This window comes from Malus domestica, chromosome 08 (genome assembly GCF_042453785.1).
Source record: "Malus domestica chromosome 08, GDT2T_hap1".
Classification (NCBI taxonomy): domain Eukaryota; kingdom Viridiplantae; phylum Streptophyta; class Magnoliopsida; order Rosales; family Rosaceae; genus Malus; species Malus domestica.
Window position 1 is genome coordinate 28,622,147 of NC_091668.1, and position 8,031 is coordinate 28,630,177.

At 38.0% G+C, this 8,031-nt stretch overlaps 1 long non-coding RNA gene across 1 annotated transcript; it reads right to left on the bottom strand.

The window, feature by feature from the left end:
• Window positions 1–976: 976 nt before the first annotated feature.
• LOC139198284 (uncharacterized) lies at window positions 977–4,126 on the bottom strand. Its single transcript, XR_011583665.1, has 6 exons — window positions 3,888–4,126; window positions 3,574–3,711; window positions 2,899–2,957; window positions 1,847–2,055; window positions 1,602–1,745; window positions 977–1,476 (listed from the first exon to the last, which is right to left on the bottom strand). It is a non-coding gene; the product is annotated as an uncharacterized lncRNA (long non-coding RNA).
• Window positions 4,127–8,031: the final 3,905 nt, after the last annotated feature.

Consider the following 8,031-nt stretch of genomic DNA (forward strand, 5'->3'; position numbering starts at 1 on the left):
TAGTTACAATCCTTGACCCTATATTAATACAACGAACTAATTTGATTGTCAATTTAAAATATTTACACAAGTGGATACCACAAAATCTTATGTTATACTTGATGAAATATAAACTCGTGATAGGGAATCTATCATTTTGATGGAATACGCATTATACGAAATTAATTTCAACGATCCAACCGTCAAACTTGTTTGTATATACTTCGAGATCGCATACGCCAAAAATCATAAAAAACAAACATTCAAATATCAAGTAACAGGACAAACTATTTTGACGAAAATCACGATTTAACGGTTGTTTTAACTCTGATTTTGATGATTTTTTGCAACTATACTCTTTAACCCTATATGAATACAATGAACTAATTCGATCGTCAATTTAAAACATTTACGCAAATGGATATAATAAAAGAAAAAGGCAATGCAAGAACCCTAAAAGAAAAGCAAAAGGGAAAAAAAACAACTTTGCGTGACACACAAAACGTCGTGCAAACGGCCCTTGCGCAAATATGTTTCGCACGAAGCAGGTGCACCTACGTCGCGCAAATCTATTTTGCTTGACGCCATCCTTCGTCGCGCAAAGGCCGTTTGCGTGACGTTTTGTTTTGTGCGTTGCACAAACATACTTTGCGCGACGAAATTTGCTCCGTCGCACAAGTTTCCGTCGCGCAAACATGTTTTTCTACTAGTACAATGACAACATAACAATCTTTTGCTTATAAGTTTTAATTTCAAAACACAAACAATTTTAAATTGTCCAAGACCAAGTATATGCTCAAAATTGCCACAATTTGCCCTACATATGACCCCAATGCTTTCCCTATTGATGGGTCTTGGGAGTGCTCATTAGTATACATGTGATATAGGATTTTAATGATGGTTGTACATATATGTGTAAATGGAGTTGTAAATGATTTTGAACATATGTGTAAACACAATCTGCATAAACACAAAAGTTTACGTGCAAATTACACAATAGCTAGTAACAATGTTTGTAAAAGATATCAGAGTTAGATCAGCAACTAATTACTAATCAACACTGATATCGCCTTCAAAATGCAGTTAAGTTTAACAACCTATTAACATAACACATGTGAGATTTCATCACAAAATGTCTCGGTAGTGGAACCACCCACCGCACACTTATATATCGTACATTATTTTGTCAAGTTTTCGATGTGGACTTTACATTGTTCAACAATATTGTTATTTTTTACTTTCTACCCTTTGATTAAGATGATTCTTTACCTCGGCAGCGGCAGAAATTGCAGGAAAATGGAATGTGATAGACGAAATCCTTCTTGAAGCACTTTGATTGAAAGAACTCAACAACTTTTTCCAAGGCCTCCTCCTCCTCTTCCTCATATTTGTCAGCAGCTGCCAATATATCCTTCACAACACTCTCAATCTGCACTCCATATTATGACCCTTTGATCTCCTTGATCACCACAACCCTAATGAATTTCTCAACAGGGGCTACATGCAACACACAATTTGATCAATGAACTAATACCTTGACCATTTGGCCTGACACATGTTTATCAAATTGGTATTAGGCTATTAGCCAAATAAAATATGATAGATAAAGATAGAAACTTTACCAGAAATAAGAGCATCAAAGAAGTCATCATCTTCTGCAAGTTCAATTGCCTATTTGGTCTTCCATTCTTGAAGATGTGACACAATTTCAGGGTCCAAGTAAACCCCATGTGTTGTGAACTATTTGAAGAAAAAGTCGACAATTCCTGTGATAAACCCAATTTACCCATAAATAAATTTTCAATTTACATTGCTAATTAAACCCCAGATATGCAATTAATTAGCATGTGAAAGATGATGGCTTTACCTTGACCTAGCAGAGATAGAGTGACACACCCCGTCCCGAATGAGGGCATGCTGGCCGTCACGTGAGAGTGACGTAACCATTTATACAGTTCGGAAGCTTTAAAAATACAATTACTAAGATGAAACACCCGAGGGTGAGTCCTACTTTTGTGAATTCTGTCAGAACACCGTTGGATTCCTCGTGGCCACCAAAGCTCAGCTATCTAGAACCTGGAGGGGCGCAAAACAAAATTGAGTGGGTCAGTAAAACAAAGTTTTTCGAAAACATTTCTAACCCCTCGCTGTAAAACCTATATACTTTCCCAGAAAATAGCATAATAGCATATAACTTTTCTTATATCTCAAATCATCAATTTTTTCTTAAAACCAGAAAGTATGCCATGCTATAACTGTCATAAACAGAATGAATGATGCATCAAAATAACAGGTGAAATAATGAATCAACCGGAGACCCTGCAGTTGGTTCTGTGCGGTTAACTCTATAGCTCAACATCCAATCCAACCGAAGTCACCTCGGTGACCTGTACGGCACTACACTGCATATAAGTCGGAACTACCTGAAGTAGTCTGTACGACATGAATGGTGTAATAATACGCTCTAGTGCTTCTCTCATCAATCATCTGTGCACATAATCTAAAGTCACCTACTAGTCGGAACCACCTCGGTGGTCTGTACGACTAGTATGTCGGAACCCTCTCATGGTCTGTACGACATGTCGGAACCCTCTCATGGTCTGTACGACATGCACCTACTTGGATCCAAGGTGAGCGTGCGGTGCGGGTGAATAATATAAGCACTAACACCATGATTGCAGGTTATGAGCTATCCACATAATATACATCATCAATGATTCACATGAATAACATAAAACTCACCTGATACTCACCTGTGCGTCCACAGCACCAATTCACATATATATATATGCATCAATTATCAATTCATATAACTCATATATGCATGCATGGCATTTTAGAAAAAAACACTTTCATTTGAACTCAATTTCTGGGAATTTCAATAGCATATAGGTATAAATAGAAATACTGCCCACTCACCTGGAGTTCACCCAACAACTCCCTAGCACAACACATCAAGGCGTCAAGATGATCGGCGCCTAGAACAATAATCAAATCCAACCTCAGAAATCATATCGATAGAATATAACTTATATAAAACACGTCACTACGCAGTTCGATCCGGAAGATCTGCAACTCAGATTTCAAATCCATAACTTTCAGAGGTACACAATATACCTCTAGGACAACATCCTAAAATTTCATTACCATCCAACGGTCGGATATCCGTCAATTTCCAAAACCAAGTGACGGTTAATATTCTATATTATGAACTTACAACTCCAATTCCGAAAGATCCGTAAATCGAATTTCCGATCCGTAAGTTCCCATAATCCTCAAATATTACGTATTACAACGTATCAAAGTTTGGTGACGATCCAACGGTCGGATCATCAATTCACATTTTCACCTAACCACGAATCGAAACGAACTTAGGTTCAATTACTCAATTTACGTCCATCAATTATCAAAACTGAACCTAGAACCTTAAACACATGCTAAGAATGACATTGGCGGGCCATTGGCCACGCGCCGCCGCACGGGCCGCCGCGAGTGGCGGTCGGCCGCCCCGGCTCGCCGGAAAATCCAACTATTTCCAAAAATTCTCAAAAAATACAGAATTGAATATCTCAATGAGTAGAGAAACTTTCATACCTGTGGCCAAGGCCAATTTGTCCTGGAAACACTTCAAATTCATCAAATTCCGTGCGGACCCTAGAATTGGGTGAGTTCCAATTCGACCTTCAAATCAACTCCGCCGTCCAAATCAAAGCTTGGGATTTGTTCCAGATCCTAAGGGAATACTAATGGTGTTAGTAATTGAAAGAAAACATTTCAAGATTTGAAGAATTTGGACAAAAAGTTCGCGGCACCCGTGTGGGTGTTCTTCGCGAAATCACCACGAAATTGCATGATTTTTGGGGTGAAACATGAAGAGGGAAGGCCTAGGTGTTGATTGGAAGTGGTACCTTGATCCAATTTGTGAGAATTCCGGTGAAAATAGTCGGAATTTGGGTGTGGGTGTCGCGGGTCGAAACGGGTCGTGGGTGAAGACCCATTTTCTGATCTTCTCTCCTCCGCTTCTCGCCCTCTCTCCTTTCCTCCTTTCCTCTGTTCTGATTGGTCGGCTTCTCCCTCTCTCAATCCCTCCTGATGCCTTCTTCTCTCTTGTCCCGATTGGGCATTTCTGCCCAATCTCCTTCCTCTGTTTCTTCCTCTCACGCACACACACACACAAAAACCTTCATTCACTTATATTTATTTCTTTTTGTTTTCCTTTACATCCGAGCCATCCATTTAATTCTTCATCAAATCTGGGCCATCCAAATTTTAATAATAAAATTTATAAAATGCCCAAACTTCAAACTTTAAAATCTTTTTCGTTATAACTCCAAATAACGAACCGTCAGCGCCCACACGTCCGTAGCGACGAGTACTACGAGGATATGTCAAGAAAACAAATCTTAGATGGCATGACACAACGATTAATCTCGAATAATGCGCGTGCCTCAAAGGGCATTTTTGTAAAATCCTTTATTAAACTTTAAAAACTCTTAAAATCAGGGACGGGCTGTGACATAGAGGCTTGGTGTTTTGATCTGAGGAGGAAAAAGGATTCCATCAACCCAACTTCAATGCCTACTGCAAAACGAAAAGATAAAAAATTTAGTCATAAAAAATCTACCAAAAAATATATAATTAAATGGGATAGTAAAAATTACCCATAAAAATGAACTTCAAACTGAATTTCAAAATCAACATTGACAAAAAAAATGATCAAAAAAAATCAATTGAGAAAGAGGTATGCAAAAATCAAGAAAAGAATTGCAAAAATGGGTATTTGCTAGAAAACAGAGACTCCGATTAGAAGCTAATTTAATTTGAGGGTGTACAGTAAGTACCTTCGCCGGACCCATAAAAGGTCGGAAAGGCCTGCATTGGGCCAAAAAAAAACTCTAATTTTCGTCAGAAAAAAAAAACCACCACAAGTTGGGCTTATGGGAGTTTGGGATCCCTGTGGTTATTAAGTATATTAGTGAGCCTCACATGTATTACATGCCATCAATTTCGCTACACCCCAATTCCAATTGGCTTGCGGCACAGAGTATGGACAATTAGATTCTGATTTATAGCAGTAGGGAAAAGTTAAGCATGTATTTTTTAAACCCTAAAACTAAGAAGTCATTTATTTTCTAAACCCTAAAACTGAGGAGTCAAACATGTAAAAAATACCTAAAATATCTAAATAGAAAAACAAAAAAAAAATAAATATATATATATGTATGTATGTATGTATATATATTGGTAGGTATGTGTTGACCCTAAAAACTATCAAACCTACGTGGCGCGCAGGCCAAGTAATCTATAAGCTAACTACGTCCTTCGGTGAATGCGGGGCGTGCCAACTCGTCGGCCGAGCTCGGCCGAGGAGTAAATTTGTTGATGTTGCGTCAGGCGCGCGGCTGACTTCTGCGTCTTGCGATTGCGACCGAGGAAGGAACACGTCTCGGCCTCCTGGGTTCTCGAACCTGAAGACAAGGCTACTATTCTTACGATGTTCACGAATCGTCATCGTCGGATTCGGTCACAGTGATGTTATTCGTCAGAGTAAACTCACGCCGAATCGACACCAAAGTGTAGGGGCACAAATACTCAAAGCGAATATAAGTCTTGATAGTAAACGTAGTTCGGCCGTCTGAATGCCGAACTCTAAATCCCACTTGAGAGTATCCAATCATAAAATAACTCGGCGTGCAATGCGCCGAGCTCAGTAAACTGTAACACCTCACTTCGCCGAGAAGACTAATGAGATGACCTCAATCAATAAGGATTCGGAAATCCTTCTCGATCGAGACTTGGATAGGTAACCAATTGTCCTCGCCGCAGTGCTGTTGATGCCAACGGAAGATGCTACGAGACCGACTGATTCTACGGTGACAGAGCTATCTATGCCGACTTAAGATGTCACCGGTTGCTTTCACAGTGCTGTTTATGCCAACGGAAAATGTGTCAGCGAAAAGAGAAAATAAAAATCTCAAAGTTGTTAAGAGAATTTGCGCAAGGCAGTTGTGTGTTTAATTGGAGGGGCTTCTTCCGTTGCTATTGCATCTGTATTTATAGGGCTGATGTACTTGCTTGGCACAGCCTGATTCTCGAGTAGAGTCCTATTTCAAATCCCCATGTATCTGACGTGACTTGGATAACCTTCTATAAACAACCACCAATCATATATATATATATATATATATATATATGGTTTGCGATTTCCCCATGGCATGCAGATTGCCAAAAAGTACGGCCACCACCAAATATATATATATATATATATATATCTATTAGTCATTCCCACGGCAAGTCTGCCACATCCATCACCAAGTAAAAAGCAGCCTAGTCGACCTAGGTTTCCTATAATTTAAACTCATCCATGCATGCGTCTTGATGGTTGTCACTTAAATCCAATCCCATCCACACATTCACACGCATGTTGTGCTGTCATACTTCAAGATATATATCTCATAATAAATCATTATTAAAAGATAATTATGATAACAATCATAACTTTAAAAATCATTATCTTTTAATAATGATCTTTATTTCTTGATCCAACAGTCAGGAGCTATGTTCACTCAACGGCCTTGATTTCACAGGCCGATGTTGTAAATTTGGGTCCAAACAGTATGGCATACCGCCGACATACAAAATCAATTACCAAAGCCAAGCCATTAATTGTCAGTTCGGCAAAATGCCAACCAATTATGAAAAAATGCCAAAACTATACCATACCATTATGAGCCGACTGGTATGGTTCGGTCAGTAAATCGGTTTATGGCAAAATTTCTCACCCCTAATGGTTGCGGGCCAGCCGTCACTGGAACACATCTGAAAATGGTGAATTTTGGGTTTTTTGTTCGAAGGTGAGTCGAAGACGAGAAGAACAATGAGAGGGAAGAGAGAAGGAAGAAAGAAAAAAAATATATATTTTCTGAGGCAGTGGCAGGAGAAGTAATAACACAAATTTGGCAGGGGCAAAATAGGAAGCACACTGTGATTATGAATAGTGAAACAATTTGTTTTGGGTTTTAGTATATATTGAATTTGTGATATGTTATCATGATGATATATGTATATTCCTATTAGAGTCATTTAGTACTATGGTCTAGTGGTATTCCTCTTGACTTGTAAGTGAGAGGTCTTAGGTTTAATTCTCGCCAAAGACGAGTTTGAACCGCATTATTGCTAGCCCATTGTAACACTAAGCTCACCCCTCCCCCTTAATGTAGATAATATCGTTTGTTAAAAAAAAAATGTATATTCCTATTAGATGATGTTTTTTTTTCATCAAACCTATTAGATGATGTTATGTACTAATTAAAATAGCTATCATGATGTTATTATTTCTCTTTCTATTGAGGGCCCTCATGCAAATTTATTTGTGGAACACATTGAGGGCCTAGTATCCTAATGGTTACTTCAATGATCCAAACTTTTTATGTCCTCCATTTAATTATTACTAGACTTCATGCACGCGCTCACGCATGTGCAGAAGGCAGTTTTTGAATCACGGCGTGCTATGCGACTTACACGTTTTAAATGTATTTATATGTGTAAATTGACAAAAGGAAAGTCAAATATTTGAAGTAAATGAATAATATTAGATCATGCTAGAAGAAACCTCTCATAAACTAATTAAAGCAGCTGAATGCACATAATAAAATCGATCTCTATAGAATTTACATTGAGAATAGAGAAAATAATATTTAATAAACAAATGATTGAATCACATTATTGCTAGCCCATTGTGAGGCTAAGCTCACCCCCTCCCCCTTAGTGTGGATAATTTCGTTTGTTAAAAAAACAAAAACAATCATTTGACAACTAATTTAATCACCGAAAGACATTTTTTTATAAGGAAAACTAATGAAAAGAGCTTGAAAATTTTGAGTTTTAACTATAAGGACAAAATAAAGGATAAAGTGAATAGTACTAGGGTTTTTAGTGTAAAAATATGGTTTTTCGTTAAAGTAAACAGTATCGGGAGTTTTTCGTTAAAGCTCCCTTTTTTATAACCAGCATTACATGCCTCTTAAGATGTTTTGAATGTGATTAAAAATA